Raw genomic sequence first — 18,580 nt, 5'->3', positions numbered from 1 at the left:
GTTACTGATTGTATCCAAAACAAAGTTAACCAGGCCCAGAATACGTGACTTCTTAGGAAGTTCTCTAATGAGGAACTCCGAACTGCTCTCTTTGACATGAAGCCGGACAAATCCCCGGGTCTTGACGGATTTTTTCAACACTATTGGGACCTTCTGTGAAAATTTTAGAGTCTCCAGGTCCTTACTAGTGGGTAGAAATTCAACCCAAATTGTGATAATTCCAAAAATTTCTAAACCTATCACCATGGGTGATCTTAGGTCCATAGCCCTATGTAATGTGCTGTACAAAATCTTAGCCAAAGCCCTCGCCAATAGAATCAAACCCCTCTTGAATGACTTGATCTATGAAAATCAATGTGCTTTTGTTCCGGGTAGGATGATCACTGATAACCTCTTGATAGCCTATGAATCTCAACATTTTTTGAAAAGGAAGTGTCAGGGGAAGGTGGGGAGTATTGGTATGAAATTAGACATGAGTAAGGCCTATGATAGGGTTAACTGGAAGTTGGTGGAGGATGTGCTCTTGAAATTGGGGTTCGATATGGTTTTTGTGGCTATGATATCAACTTGTATCCGGTCTGTATATATTTCTTCATTGTCCAGGAAGGTCATACTTTAGGCCCTATCACCCCTCAGCGGGGCTTGAAGCAGGGAGACCCACTGTCTCCTTACCTGTTCATCTTGATTATGGAGGGATTGAGTGCGATGATCAATAAGGAGGCCAGGGCCGGGGAGCTACATGGGATTGTTGTTGCTAGAGGAGCCCCGGAAATAACTCATGTTTTTTGCAGATGATTGTTTTCTTTTTTTTTTTTTTGCAGAGCAAATTCGCTGGAAGTAAGGTTCCTGAAAGAAACTCTGGCTGAATTTTCAGCTGCCTCAGGACAGGTTATAAATTTTAGCAAATCTTCCATCTTCTTCAGCAGAAACGTTGACAGTATTACACGAGAGGTGGTCTCGGAGATCATTGGCATTGAAGAAGGACCTACAGGTGGAAAGTACCTTGGACTCCCCTCTCTAATAGGCAGGAAGAAGAATGAAGTCCTGGGTTTTATCAAGAACAAGGTGGTGGGCAGAATAAATAGCTGGAATAATAAATTCCTTTCAAGGGCAGGAAGGGAGGTGCTAATAAAGAATGTGTTACAAGCTATTGCTTCATAAGCGATGAGCATATTCTTACTCCCCCTGGATCTGTGCAAAACTATTGAATTTGTGTTAAATGGTTTTTTGAAGATCGGTGCAATGGGTACCCGAATCCTAACGGGGTGGCTCACCTCCTCTCTTTTTTACTCATCTTCTAGGATAACGTCATTGGGAAAACTGACTTTACATAGAGCTCTATGCTTTTTCAAAGGCGGTGCAATGGTTGCCCCAAATCCTAGCAAGACTGCTCACCTTGGATCTTACCTCTAGGAGTGGCCATTTTTAGCCTTTTTTCTTTCTTTCTTCATTTCAACCCCTCATGCCTTTTTCTAGGGATAAGGAATTTACTCTCAATTCTCACCATAGGCTCACCTTTTGCCCCATGCCCTACCAAGATTAGTTCAATTCTGTGCTTCCCTTGCAATTATCTTTCTAAAATTAAGGGGTGCACACTAGGGGTGGGCATTTCGGTCTTCGGTTTAGTTTTTTTTCGGTTTCGATTTTTCAGTTTTAAAAAAATTAAACCATTCAGTTTAACATTAGAGTTTGGTTCAGTTTGAAATGGTTCAGATTTAATTCAGTTCGGTGCTCGGTTAGGTTTACGACCGCCGAATTTCAACATTTCCTAGGCGATAAGGCGGTCGGGGGCGTCGTAATAACTATGCATGAAACACCACATAACCCAAATCTAAAGCCTAATATCTAAATGTTAAATACCAACATAAAAAATTAACAATTCAAATAAATTAAAATAAAAAATAAAACTGGAATTACAAAACACAACCTCATCTCTATCGGATCGCAACCAGTCTAGATTTGCCTTTCCTGACTAGTCGCACTTTTCCTTACTGGTTCTACAACCATCGCCATCAATACGGCGTAATCATTGCGCCTCCTTGATTCTCGCAGGTTACCTTTTCGAGATAACAACCGTCTTGCCTGGCAACCGTTACGGAAAGCTCCATGTCTGTCCGATTTGGGACATGTGTCACAATCCCCTCGTCCGGCTATCCTCATAAATATCCTTCTATTTCCCTCCTTTGTTATTTTCAATCCTTCTTCTTCCTTCGATGCTTTCCTCTCACTCTTGGCTACTCCGATCGCCTTTTCTTCCTCCGATCATCCCTCTTTCGTCGTCTTCTTCTCCCCAAAATATTAGTTTCTTCCTTTTCTTCCTTCTCTATCGCAATGTCATCTTCTTCTGTAGCGTCCTCCTCATCTTCTTCATGGAGAGAGACTCGGGTTACTTTGAGGACTTGGAGCGCCCCATTCTTCTTCGTTCCTCTATTTCTGCCATCGATTGTGCTCATGCTCGTCGTCTGCTGGGCTCGGCGGCGGAGACGCGGGAAGTTGTTGAGTAGTCGAACACCAATCCACCGGAGGGTGGTTTTGTTGGTATACACTACCAGTCAGTTCGCTGCGGCTTCCGAGTACCCATTCTCCCATTTCTCAACACTCTTCTCAATTACTACGGGTTGGTGCTTGGACAGCTAGTGCCTAACTCGCATCGCCTTCTGGTCAGTTTCCTTGCCGTCCTCTATCGCCTCAAGAGGGAGGCTTCTCTAGATCTCTTCTACTAGCTTTTCTGACTGACTACGGTCAGTATTGTGGCTCCCGGGCATGTACAAATTCGTGCTCGGGATGGTCACAAATTTTTAGACAAGTTAGAATCGTCCCATAAGGGCTAGAAGAAGGAGTTCTTCTTTGTCAGGCCGGTTGCCCCACACCCACCTTTCAATTTTCCTCTTACTTGGGTGGCCTCCTGCTACCGTTTGGATAGGAGGTCACTATGTCTTCCTGATCTCCTGCTGATAAATAATATTTTCATGGATAATTCAGTTTACTTTTTCTAATTAATAAGTAATTCTTATTAGTTAATGTATTTTTTTTATTATTAATTATGTTTTTTTTTTTGCCTGCTATATTATTAAGTAATGGGTTGTTTTATTTCTTCTCTGATGTTGTTTTTCTCTCAATTACCAATTAAGTTGATAGCGCATTGTATTGATTACTTGAGTCTACTTTTGGCCCATTGAATAAAAACCCTCATCCTTCCCTTCCTATCGTCGGTCAACAACAACAGAGACGCCAACGATGAAGAAGTCGCAGAGCTAATTCGTTTCTTTTCTCAACGAGCAAGAGCACCGAGAATCCCGTGATTCAATAGACCCAGTCTTTCTAAATTTGCGGTCAGCCATTGGAGATCTCTGAACTGAAGAAACGGTCTCACTAGTTGCCTTGAATTGCAAACGAAGTTGGAGCAGATCACGGACCAGCTTGTACCTTCATGTTTTTGCACCTGCACTATGATAGAATGATTTTGAATTTGACTTAGGTTACATGTTGTGAAATTTTCATATTCATTTTATTGAGTTTTTGTACAACTTATATACGGGGTACCAACACACTTGCACAAGTTTTATTTTGTGAATAACGAATTAAGTTATTTAATTTCTAGTCGAGTGTTTTATGCATCCTTTGAGCTGGCACTAACCTTGCGTTGATGAGGCAATAAATTTGTAAGGCTATTTGGGTAAAGCTCAATCTAATACTTGGTTTTATCTCTTTTATTCGTTTTCACCTGCAGCTAGTCAAGGCCTTAGTTGAGGAAGAATTTCTCTCAGCTTGTTGCTAGTCTCGCTTGAGTGCCATGCAAATGGCTGGTATGCTACCTACAGGCGTGGCCAAAATAGGTTTGTCTTTCTCTTTCATTCTCTTCTTGACAACGTCTGCGTTGTTTGTTTCTGCTCTTACTCTTATTCTTTTCATGCAACAACGACACTGAGCAGTCGGCCAACTGCTAGCGCCCGGGCCGCCGTATCTAATTGCCCACCATCCTCTCGCTCGTATCACCGTGGCCACTGCCGAAGAAGCCATCACTATTTCTTCCGAGGACGATCAATCGCCTCCTTCTGCCACCATGACGGATCGCAAGGTACTCCTTCGCGCGCAGGGTCTAGCCCACCTGACTGCCACCGAGAAGGGTAAAGGCGTGGCTACTTCTGGCTCCAAATCTTCCCCAAGTGCATGCAGCCTGGGCCAACTGGTCATCGGTAGGTCTCCAGCTGCTAGCGCCCGGGCCGCCGTATCTACTAGGTGGAGAGAGTCAGCCTCCTCGACTGCGCTACCCGCTCGTCAATCAGGGAGGAAATGCCCCAGTGAGACTATGATTGAGCATCCGGCTGCCAAAAGGATACTGGTCGGCCTAGAGGCCAATGAGAATGAAGCCATTCATAAGGGAAAATACCATGTGGGCGACTAGCTAGACAAGGTTGTCTTCCCTCACGACCTGGACTTCATTGAGGGGTTAAACGTCGAGGACCTTCTACTCGGGGCCTCTCATCGCACCTACCAGGTACTTGCTACTCCCAGACAGTCTTCTTATTTTTCCATACTTAACCATTTTTTATTATGATATTTCTTTCATTGCTCTCATCGCACGACAATAAATTTTTTTTTTAATAAAACTGCCCCCAAAATTTGGGGGCACAGTACAGTCACCACACTGTTACGGATTATTGATAATATATGTACAAACTGTGCATATGTATATTTTTTTTGAAGATACAGACTGTGCATATATACTTAGCAATATTTGGGGCCCCCAAGTGCACCTGCCCTGGCCAAACATGGCCAGGGCCGGCACTGCGTGAGTCTCCTTCTAGGGCGCGGTCAGCTTCCTGAGGGGCGATGACGATTATGTTTCCATTTACATTTCTGTTTGCCACAGCATTAGCGTTCAGGTTAGTCGGGCCTGAGCGCCGACTACGTCGTGTTGTATCATAGTACTAGTATAGGAACGAGACTTTTTGTATCAGTTCCCCACAGACGGCGTCAATGTTAGTTTTACGGCTATGAGACAACCGTTTCGACTGGCCAACACTACTGTAAAGCTTAACTAAAATGATTAAACTTAAAAGAGAATAACTGTATTTGTATTCCGACTCAAGAGAAAATGAATAATGAGCTCCCCCTCTCCCCCACCCCCTTTACAATATGACCCTAGGGGGTTATTTATACAAGAATAATAAGCATGTTCAAGGAAATAAGTAAAATACTTAACAAATATGACTTAGGAAAGCAGTTTTAGGGCTGCACAACTGCTATGGGAGTTAACAAATTCTGATGAAGGCAACAACCCCAAATCTCGACTCAAATCCCAAATTCTACGTAAGGTAACCGCCTTTTGGTATGCACCCGGTCGGGCACCACCTCCCGGCTACCTGCTCGGACTGAGCCACACAGATTTACACAACCCGAGCTACACATCCGTTCATTACTCGGTCAGCTAGTGAGCTCCAGATACCGGTGTTCTCGGGGCAGGTACCCTAATCGGGGTATCCATCAATTTTGATTCTTGTCATTTATAATTTTCTTACAAAACATGTTATAATATATCATAAAAGTCTTCTTATTATATAGTTCAACACCCATACCAACATTCTCAACATTATTATTTTTATCTATAGTATGATGAGACTTATATGCTTATTACTTATATAGTATTAATAAGAATCAACAAAAAAAAATATATTTCAAAAAAAATTCATAACAAATTACTTATATAGTATTAAAAAATTCATAACAATATTGAACACTAAAATTTATAGTAATAGATTTTTTAAATAAAATATTTAAAAATATAATTACTAGTTGCATAAAGTTAAAAAAAGTTAAAAATATAATATTAATAATATATATAAAAAAAAATTATACTTTATATACTGCTAGGCATCAAGCAAAGAACTATTATTTGCAATAGCAATTTGGGACTGCGAATAGCAACAAGGTGCTACTATTTGCAAGCCCAAATTACTGTTGCAAACAGTAATTTGCTATTCGTAATAGCTTGTTGTTAATATATATATATATATATATATATATATATATATATATATATATATATTACGAATATAAACATAAAAAGAATAAAAATCAAAATATATAAGTATGTATATGAATATTATGAAAAATATAGTAAAATTTGACGGTGATAGATGAAAACTTTGCTTTGTTCCATGTATTTAGGAAAAAAAAAAGTTCTTAGAGAAAGTTTAGAAGTTAGGGAGAAAAGTTCGTAGAGGAAGTTATTAGGGATAAAAACTTCGTAGAAAAAACTAAAAAATCAAAATATACAAGCAATAATGGAGTAAAAATAATATTTTTTCGAATTTTTAGAGGAAGATTGTAAAGTTTAAGAGAGATAAAAAATTGGTAGAGTTTAGGTATGAAGAAAATATAGGATAATGAAGAAAAAATAATTTATTGAATTTAGGTATACGATTTATAAAATTTAAATAGGGAAAAATAGAGTTTAAATAGAGAGAGAAAATCTTCCGAGTTTGTAGAAAGAAAATTTTGAAATCTTGAGGTTGAGGGTTGGATGTCAACTATTTATATTTGAGAAAGAAAAGTCTACAAAAGTTCTAAAATTTGAGAGTCTACAGAAATTCATAATTTTTTGAATACGATATATATGACTTTTAAAAACTCTTTAAAAGTTTTAATCGAATACCACCTGACTTTTAAAGACTCTTTAACAATCTTGATTGAATACCACCTGACTATTAAAGACTCTTTAAAAGTTTGAATTGAATACCTCCAAACTTTTAAAATTTATAAAAGTCTTTAAAAGTATATGAAAGTCTTAGTCTTTATATCATATATTCCTTCTCTCTTTTTTTTTTTTAATAATTTTATTCCTTCCTATCAAACAATATAATTTTCCTACTTCATTCCACCTTATTCTCTTTCCACTTTCCCGGACCTACTTTATTCCACCTTATTCTCTCTCCACTTCTCCCTAATTATTCGTTTTTTTCCTTCCAACCAAACACTCTGTCAGAAATAGTCAATCATAGAATATGAAATAGAGTTAATACTATAAATGATCCTCTGACTATTCAGCTAGTACTCCTTTTGGTCATCGACTTTCAATTCGGCCACAAATGGTCATCTGACTTTCATTTTTTACCACAAATAGTCCTACATTAAAATTTCTGTTAAATAGGTGTTAAATATATGGGTATTATCGTCAATGATATATATAATGGTCATAAAATAAAAATGTTAATTTTTCACCAACAAGCATAATTGAAACAATTAACGAATATAAATACTCCTAAATAAAAAGACAATGCACCTTATTCTCGTAATTATGCGTACAAAATGAAGATTTAATATTAGAGCTATCTATTTTTAATTTAACCAACAGATTAAAATAGAAGAAATTTTTTTCAAAAACCTTGCTTCCATTATTTTCATGATTGTTCATATATGGCCGATTAATAGTTTTCACTCTTCATTAATCAATCAAACATTTTGTTTGGGACATAACTGAAGACCGCCACCGTTGAATTAATATAATTAATCAAGTACAAATTACGAACATTAATCATGGATTTTTATTTAATTTGTTCATTTATGTGATTTGTCAGGGCCATTTTGTTTTTATATTATTAACTTAATGTTTATTAATCTTTGAAATTAATTATGTTGTCATATAATTCTCAAAAAGAAGTAATTATAATAATATTAATCAATTTACCGATATTGCCCCTAGATTTAACACCTATTTAACAGAAATTTTAACGGACAACTATTTATGATAAAAAAAATGAAAGTCAAAGGACCATATGTGGCCGAATTGAAAGTCGAGGACTAAAAAAAGTATTAGCCAATAGTCGGAGGACTATTTATGGTATTAACGTACTCCATCAAATATTATATATTAGTTGTACCATTAAGTTTAATTTCTCGCGTGAAATATAATATTTCGCTCAAGAGGAATTATAAATTTTCTTTAGATATTAGTAGAACTGTCAATTTAGAAAATTTTTAAAATTATTTTTATCAGCCAAACGTAATGTAAAAGGAGTATAATTATTTTATTGACTGATTCAAGAAAATTTAATTGTATCGTCTTACACGATTAAAAAGAAATCATAAACATAAAACATATACTAGTATTTATCATAAAAATATCAAGCCGGTTCACAGCACGTTACAAATGAAGTAGACACGTAGGAAAATGACCCTCACAATTATCATAATCAACTACTATACATACTTATCAACTTTTTTTGACATATGGCAACAGCCCTTCTAGAACAGGAAAATAAACTAAATTAAAAATGGTGGAACCCAAAAAAAATAAAATAAAATATGGCGTAGGCATGACCACATCAAGTCATTAACAGTGTTCACAAAACAAATAATGGTGACAATGACATAATTAGTATATATAACACTCCATTCACACTAATTTAATGATTAAGAAAATGCATGGCCAACTTCACATCTCCGGCCACCTGTCAAAACAAGAAAAGAAATTAAGAAATTATTATAAAGAAAAGAAATTAAGAATCAGATACCCTCTTGATTATTATAAATATTTTAAAAAATGTTTTCTGTCAATAATTGCCTAATCTTTTTCTGTATTAATTAATTATTATTTTGTTAGTACCAATAATGCAACTTCTTTATACTATAAAATACAATATGATTGTAAATATTATTGTAAACCATGAAATTCGCATAAAAGTTAAAATATCTTGATCGAGTTCGATTAGAAACTTTTTTTAAGGGAAAATGGCACTTTTTCCCCTATGTTATGTGCTTATAGTACTTTTTTCCTCTGTGTTATTAAAGTGGCAGTTTTTCTCCCTCTTATTTTAAAAGTGGTAGTTTTCTCCCTTTTAATATTAAATTGACATTTTTACCCTTAAAAATAACTATTTCATTTTTTGTATTCTCCAACCAATTATTACTAATATGTATGGAAGATCACAGTTCGATACGAACCTAATCGAACACTGTAACAATTGAACTTAAATAGTATAGACGGTTACGGTTACGATTCAGAACCAAAAAAATAAAATAAAATAATTGTTGAATCTAAACTATTTTTAAATTAGAAATAAAATTATAAAAATAAATAAATAAATAAGTTTTGATTGGCGGTTCAAAATCGAAATTAGAACCGAACCGTACCGATTTATCAAAATAAGTGTTTGATCATTTTTACTATATATGACTGTGGTTAAGTTCCGGTTCACGGTTCAACAATTATTTAATTTTTTTTTCGGTTCTGAATTGTAACCAGAACCGTCCATACTATTTCAGTATGATTGCTACAATGTTTGGTTAGGTTCGAACCGAATCGTGATTATCCATTCATATAAGTAAAAATTTGTTGGAAAAGAAAAATAAATGAAATAATTATTTTTAAAGGTAACAATGCAAATTTAACATTTCAAGGGGAAAAACTGCCACTTTAATAACACAGGTGGAAAAAGTGCTATAAACACATAACATAGGGGGAAAAAGTGCTATTTTCCCTTTTTTTAATCTATAATTATTATAAGAGTTTAATTTCATTTTGAACTAAATTTATATGTGATAGTTCACTTTTTGTCATACCTTCTCATAGCGTCGCCTGGTCATAGTATTATTGTGACATGATTATTTTTTGTCTTCCATCAATAAATTGTTAAAATAACGTTAAATACAAGAACATTTCAGTTTTTTTTTTATACAAAGTGAATTATTGAAGATCTAAATTCCTTTGTATTTTATAGAATTTAAACGATTTTATTAATGTGGTAAAAAATGATCGTGTCACAATAATACTAGAACCAAATTAAAAGAAAATGTTCTTAAAAAAAAAAAGGACTTCTCACTTATAAATCACCAAAAATGGAATTCTCTTATTACAATGCATAGTCCATCTTAAAAATAATTTGCTTAAATTACTAAAAGCTCTATTACAATGCAGTTACACTGAAGCTCGAACCCACCACTTCCCGTATAAAGGGAAGGGTTTGATGCCACTGGACTATAAGGTCCTTCACTAACAGTTTTGTATCTAAGAAGGCATCTTAATCAAGAATTATTATGTCTACAACAAATAAATAAATGTGGTTGATAATTAAAGATATAGTGAAGGAGAATTTCAGCACGCAACCAATTACCTGACAGCTTAGAAAGTCTATCACTTGGTGATGATCCAAATAGCATAGATAATTCCAGGGATGTACCCAAACAGAGTCAGCAAACAGCAAATCCAAAACTCAATCTGGATTTATCACAAAATAAAAATAAAAATAAAAATTCACAAGTTCAATCTCTAAGTTTGACTGTAAAACTATGATAAAATTTCAGCAGAACCTTAGAACAACATAATCATCGTATCAATCAAAAACACAAAAACTAAAAAATAATTAAGATATATTTCTTATTCTTTTCAACATAGTAATGTCTTTATTTTCTTAATCGATATCCTCATCTTGGATTGCTTGCATGCCTGATATATATATCAGCAAATTATTGTGTAGACCATAACAAAATGTACATTTTTAATATATTAAAAATACATTATTCGTGTATTAGATATACATTATATAAAATAATGTACTTTCAGTACTTAAATAATGTATTTTTATTGAATATAATGTACGTTTTTAATATACTAAAAGTACATTATTTATGTACTGAATGTATATTATTTGATTAGTATGGTCCACACAACATTAATAATGATATTATATATGCTGCTGGTTAAATGGGGGAACTTGGGCAATCATTTTGAATATAAAAAAATGATGACAGAAAAAGGAGTTCACGGGTTCATTAGCGCAAATTATATAGTGGACCATGGTCCACAATGCATTGTGGACCATGATATAGATGATACTGCAGTTGTGTTGAACGGATACTGCAGTTATGTTGAAAAGATATTGCAGTTGTGTTAAAAGGAAACTGCAGTTGCACGGAACAGAGGTCATTCATCCGTTCAACACAACTGCAGTATCTTTTCAACACAATTGCAGTTCCAGATGGATGACACGTCCTCTGTTCCGCGCAACTGCAGTTCCCTTTCAACACAACTGCAGTATCCTTTCAACACAACTGCAGTATCAACCATGACCCATGGTCCACAATACAAGGACTGGTTCATTAGATAGTATTTAGATAAGAGACAAGATTTGAAATTCAACAACAACAGTGTAGAGATTATGCTTAAAGTAAATAAATCCTTTAACTTAATTATTTAAAGGACATTTGGCTTCTGCCTACTGAGCTAGAGAATTACTGTGATTCAAATTTTTACAAATTTTTTGTTGAATCGGGATTACGATTCAACTTTTTTGAGAAGAAAAAAAAAATCGAAATAGCAACTAAGATAAGAATAGTACCTTGCAGCCAAACTTGAGGAAGACACCTAGTGGAGGCAACAAGATAGCCAGGAGAATGTCTACACAAGTGGCTGTGCTTGCCATTTTTATGATCAACTGAATGAAACGAAAAGAAAAGGAAGCAACGTAAAGGTAGATCAGAGTCCGCAAATTAAAGGTGAAGAGAAAACTGGGATTGGAGAATTTATACAAGTGATAGAGATGAGAACTGAAAGCAAGATGGATGTGCAGTTGTCACAGGGCGGCTTTGAAGGAGAAATTGGGGTACATTTATAGGCGGCTATGAGCAACGTGTAAAAGTACGCGGTTTTAGATTTCTTAATCTGGTTATGATAAGAAATATTACATGAATTCTCGCTTTTTATTCCTTCTCACAAATTCTTAATGTAAACACACATAATGAAAATATTATATTTTTAATGAGAATATCTATTTTTATTTATTAGAAAAAATTGTAATTTATGTATCCCCATAATGTTAATTATTATTGTCTCTCTTAAATGTTAACCCTTAATTTTCAAAATAATATATATAGGGACAATATATGTACTGTTTTGAAAATTGAGGGACAACATTTGCACCACTAATAATTTAAGAGTGGTATTAATAATATGTATATTATGAAGATGCATAAATTACAACTTTTTTTATTTGCTATTATGGAGTAAAAAATAAAAGAATAAAATTTGAGAATAAATATAATAGATCTCGATTATCATATAACGTAGAATCCATTTTGTCTTTCTCTTCCCTTCCATTCTCTAGGTAAATGATACTTTAATTTAATAGAAAAAAATTACGTTCCTCAGCTATTTTAATTCGTTATAATTGCTCTTCGCTAAGTTAGAATTATTGTAATTATGGTTATTAAGTTTTTCTAAAAGTTTTAAAAATATGTGTAATTTAGACTACCAACTACTAGAATTGATGAAAGCCTTCATATTTCTTCTAAGGAAAATTTTTACTTTTCGCTTCTAAGTTATAGGGTAATTGTAGGAATGTAGGATATGTCCATACTCATTGGTTGTGCTCACTTCTAGTCCGTTAGTTATAAAGGACGTTGTAAGTTTCATTATTTTTCTAATAGGTCGGGCTCACTTCTCACCCCTAAGTTATAATTGACGTTACAAATTTCATCGCTAATGTTTTGTTATAAAAAGGATGAAAAACGTTAGTTATAGCTTAGTGACGAGAAGTGAGCATGACTTACAAGTAGCATCGGATCCTAGTAAAGTTATCCTATAATTTAGAGACAACAAGTGCAATTTTTTTATTATGAATAATAGGGGTGGGTATTTCGGTTCAGGTTATTCGAACCGAGCCAAAACCGAACCTAATGGTTAGGTTTTTGTTTATTATTACAAACCGATTGGTTTCGATTTGGTTCAGTTAAAACTGAATCGAACCGAAAAATCGAATGACTTATATATATATATACATATATATATATACATATATGTATATACATACACATATATGTATGTATGTATATATATACATATATATACATATACATATATGTATATATGTATATATATATGTATATATGTATATATATATATATATATGTATATATGTATATATATACATATATATATATACACACACACACATATACATATTAAGTAATTCTATATATTTTATTTTTACTCATCCAAATGCTTTTATATTTATAAATTTACCCAAATGTATATACTAAATCCTCAATTCTCTAACCCAAATTTTCACAATTGTTTTTGTTCTCAATTTTTTTTTTTTTGCGAGTTTGTTGGATGGTAAATGCATGTGAAGAAATCGGGTTGATTTGGACTTATTTTAGATTGAAAAATTTGAAATATGCATTGTGCACTTGTTGTTTAGATTTTCAAATTTAATTTACTTGTGAAAATAAATAAATAATTATGTGCGTAAGAGAACTAATTAGGGAATGTTTGAGTTCTCAAACCGAACAAAAATCTGAATTGAACAAAATCCAAGCCGAAACCAAACCGGATAGTTTCATTTTTTTCAAAACCAACAAAGCTGAAATAAAACCGAACCCAAAAAAATAAAATAAATTAAAAAATTGAAATGCCCACCCTAATGAATTATCTGTTAAGTTTGTTAATGTAACAGGACACAATACATATTAGTGCAGCCAGCTTGCGTACACTCTTATATTTTTTGAGTACACTATTAGTTATTATTAAAATATGTACGCTCAAATTTATAATAATTACAAATATATCACTGCCCCCTTTTTTTCCCCCCAATTTTTAACTTGACTAAATTGACGCACCAAATGATTTCACTAAACATGTTTTTGAAGCCGTCCATGTAATTAATGTAATGAAATTTTGGTTACTATATTTCGTGTTCTTAATTTTTGAATTAATTTCATTTTTGATATGATTATTGAGTCATTTATTCATATGTGATCCTGAGTATTATTTTTGACACACGACTTTTAATTTTTTCCATATTTAGTTATTCAAGCCAAATTTATGGCAAAAAATAATTGGAATGCATCACATTTTCAGTTCAAAATCATACATGTTAGAACACATTATTGATATTTAACGGAGAAAACATATGGTCCCAAATTTAAAATATGATTACATTTTCGCTATATTTTACTCAAGATTTCTTTAGAGGGACCAAATGTAGCAAAATATTAAAATTGTATGTTCATTAAGTGTGACAAAAATTAGTATTTGTGAACCAAATATAATAATGATGTTATAGTTATAACACTAAAAGTAAAAATAACCCTCAAGTTTTATAACAAAACTAAGCAATGAAGATGTATTCCAATCTTATTTTCTAATCCTATTCTACTAAAGTTACGGTTCTATTTGATATAACTTATTTTAGAGTTTATAGCTTGTTTTAAACTATAAAGGCTATGTTTGGCAAACCTAGCTGAAAAAGTAGCTGAAAGCTGAAAAATAGTTGAAAATTGAAAAGTTATAAGCTCGAAGCTGAAATCTGAAGAGCTGTTATGATTAAAAGTGTTTGGTAAAATTTGCTTTTTGATAAGCTGATAAATGTAAAAAGACTAAAAAGGACATCTTCATACAATTTAAATAGTTTTAAATTTAAATAAGTTTTTTTTATATATATTAAATACTCCGTATAAAATAGTAAAATAAATATATTTTAATAAAATATAAAGTAAGAACATATATTTGAAAACATATAAAGTAAAACAAAATGTTTATAATTCATAAGATTAGTTCATACAAAAATCAATGTTCAAACACAAATGTCAAATTGAAATTACAACCAAACATATTGAAAAGAAAAAGTCAAAAAGGTTTAGCCAAAAATGTTTTAATTGGGAAAGGAAAATGATGTCATTTCTTTAAAATAATAAGGTTAAAGATGGAAAGAAAGTTAGGAAGCTACTAGCTTATTTTAAAACGCTACCTTAGGTAGCGTTAAAAAATAAGCTCTTATTTTAAGTTACTAGCTTATTTTAGGAACATTACTAACCAGAGCTTATAGTTTATTAGTAGCTTAAAATAAGCTATAAGTTCCTAAATAAGCTCTGTCAAACAGAGTCAAATAAGCTATAAGCTGTATTTGGTAAAATATAAGGAGTTTAAAACAATAGCTTATTTTGAAACGCTACTTGGAGTAGCATTTTAAAATAAACTATTGGATTTTAACATTTTTTAATCTTATTAATTTACAAAAATGATATTATCTATTCTTCATTAATCAAAATCTTAATATCTCATTTTAATCTTTTATAACTTTTTACACTTATTAGCTTATTCAATAGTTAATTTTACCCAGGACCGGTCCAAAGGTTTTACAGGCCCTTGGGCGAAAAAAAAAAAAGAGGCCCCTATATGAAAATTTTGCTTCTGGATGATCTATTTGTTTACTTATTTTTCTTTTTTCACTTTCGGATGAATGTTTTTTTAGGTAACATTGTATAAAAAAAATTATTATAAAATCGATCTTAACAAAAAAAAGGAACAAAAGCATATGACACTTATATGAATCAATTAATCTGAATCAGTCAATCGAAAATCTTTAAGTATTTGAGTGGTTGGTGTGGCGTAGGCGCGACCAGCGACCCTTATACTCCTGTGCGGCGTGAGCGATGGGTGTGCGACAGCGTACGTCTTTTTCAGTCTTTGTGAGTTCAGTTCTCAACTTTTAGAAACAATTAACCCTATTTTTTAAATATATATAATAAGTAATATATATTATATGTAATACTTCGTATATCTTATGACCTATGGGCCCTCTATAGAGATGGGCCCTTGGCATGTGCCCACGGCAAATTATTGCATGGACCATGGTCCACACAAAATAAAAAGTACATTATTTTTGTACTGTAGGTACATTATTTGATAATATATATCAAATAATGTACCTTCAGTATAAAAATAATGTACCCTAAAATAATGTACCTACAGTACAAAAATAATGTACCTTCAGTACAAAAATAATGTACTTTTTATTTTTGGTCCACACAGCTGTGTGGACCATGGTCCATGCAATAATGATTGATGTGCCCACCCTAAACCCCCCTCAGGGCCGGCCCTGATTTTACCAAATACTTTACTTTCAATAAATTAGTTTAATAGCTAGTAGCTGTGTGGACCATGGTCCATGCAATAATGATTGATGTGCCCACCCTAAACCCCCCTCAGGGCCGGCCCTGATTTTACCAAATACTTTACTTTCAACCTCAGGGCCGGCCCTGATTTTACCAAATACTTTACTTTCAATAAATTAGTTTAATAGCTAGTAGCTAAATACTTTACTTTCAATAAATTAGTTTAATAGCTAGTAGCTTTTTAGCTTTTAGTTAGATGTTCTAAATAGAGCATACATCAACAATTTTTATATATTTTTTTACTTTATTTTAGTTTATATTTTTATCAAACGTTATTTATATTCCCTTTGTTTGTTTAAAATATGTATAAAAAAAAAAATTGTCAGTTTAGGTTCCTTGATCCGTTTGGAAAAGTTTCCAAGTTGGCCAGCTAGTTATGAGAATTAACAACTAGATCATCAACGTAAAGAATAAAGTTCATACCTGTATGGGCAATCACATGAATAAATTTTAAAAAGAAAAATTAATGAGGGGCTCCTATGTGTTCAACTAAGTTACTATGATTTACATTCTTTCAAATGTTCTGTCTGGTCGGACCGTAAAAATTGTTGGAGTTGAGGATTCAACCTTTTGAGAATAAAGAATAAAGTCCATGAACAGATCATTGAAATAAAGTTAAGAACAAATTTTTCTCCCATATTCTTCTTGGTAGGGTAACGGTTGTCTGCGACTTTATTTATGGTTCATTTCTTTTCCCAGCAAAACTTAGATATTCCCCATTTAGAATAAAGTATACATAAAGTACCCATGATATATTTAAGGTAAAAGTGTCATCTAGCACCATGAACTATATCCAATTATTCATACCGCACCCTCAACTTTCATATCGTATATATCGAGCCACAAACCAACAAAAAAGTTTCGCCTAGAACTTATAGCAGGGTTCCCTATCTTCTTGCTGACATGGCACAGGTTTCCAACTGATGTGGCATTTATTTTAATCTTATGTTGTCCATGTAAGCATTTACATATTAAAAAAATTTAAAAAAAACAAAAAAAAACAAAAACCGAAGACCAAACAAAAAAAAAATAGCATTTCTATAAATTTGGAAAATTGAAAAAAAATACTAAACAAAAAATTAGTCAAAAAATATAAATTCTGAAAAAAAAATTTGAAACATTGGAATTGCAAAATTGAAAAGTATACATTATGAAAATAAAGAGAAGAAAATTCTGTTTATTTTAATATAATAATTTTGTTTTTTTTTTAATTTAAATATGTAAACGCTTACATGGATAATATAAGGTTAAGAGAAATGTCACATCAGACGCCATGTCAGCAAGAAAATAGGGAAACCTGCTAAAAGTTCTAGATGAAACTTTTTTGTTGGTTTGTGGCTCGATATATACGATATGAAAGTTCAGGGTGCGGGATGAACAATCGATAGTTCATGGTGCTAAATGACACTTTAGCCTATATAATTGCTTAAAATAGAATTATAAATTTAATATACTATCTTTAATGCATTGTAAGACATCTATACTATTAATAAAAACAAAATCCTTCATTTTAATTCCCCGCCAAAACATTTGTATACTATTAACGTTTGTGTAATATTGTAAAATATGATAATACAATTTCTTTTCATGCTACAATTGTATATTAAAATATGGTAATACAATTTTTAATACAATATATTATTCTTTCCTACTTTCCCATTTGTAATACAATTTTAGATTAAAATTACTAATGACATAGAAATGTAATATTTTTAATAAATACAAGCTGTTATTTGACTATTAAAAATTATGAATTAATAAATACGAGCTGTTATTTGACTATTTGACAATTATTTGACAATTGTAGATGTACTTGTATTTTATTAAAATTTTTATAGTGAAATTTTAATGTAATATTCTTCCGCTTTTTTCAAACCCTCATTCCCCTCTTTTTTCTACTTCTCGGCTATGCCTTTAAATATTTTAATATAAAATATAATTATAATGCAAATAATATAAAGTAATTTTAGATTTAATTTTCTTTTAATTTTGTTAAATTTATATTTTATATAATTTTATTTTTAATTATTTTATGTTCAATATTAGTCTTGTTTTAATCGACTTGATGAGATCTTTCAAATGATATAATTCATTTTTAATAATATAAAATTTATATTTAACAATTTAACAAAATATACAAATATATAAAAACTAAATTAATAAGGATATAAAAGGAATTATAAATAAAAAATAAGGGTAGTTTGGGAATAAACAAGCTACACCAATTTGGTGTTAGATGAATAGTGCAGCACCAAATTTGGTGCTGCACTGTTCATCTAACACCAAATATTTAATTTGGTGGGATGCAGTGCCCGTTGGAGCACTTCTATGCCATATTTTTTTTAGAGTTTTGGTGTTTTGCAAGGCCCATTAAGGATGGCCTTAATCAATCTTCCAGTTACCGGATGGAACTACATCGATTTAGCTGCTTTGAACCCCTTCCATTGCCAGCATTCAGTGGCTTGTCTCATCCATCAACCATATTGGAGCAAAATTTTTGGATGGCGTCACCCGACCTATGCACCGGCAGTCTATGAATTTGTAGCTAGTCTAGAGGTCACAGGAAGGAGCGGCGATCTAAAGAGCCCAATTATCCGTTTCTCCATTTTCAATGATTCCTATCACA

The sequence above is a fragment of the Ipomoea triloba genome, chromosome 15, assembly GCF_003576645.1.
Source record: "Ipomoea triloba cultivar NCNSP0323 chromosome 15, ASM357664v1".
NCBI lineage: Eukaryota > Viridiplantae > Streptophyta > Magnoliopsida > Solanales > Convolvulaceae > Ipomoea > Ipomoea triloba.
This window is presented reverse-complemented; position numbering follows the sequence as displayed.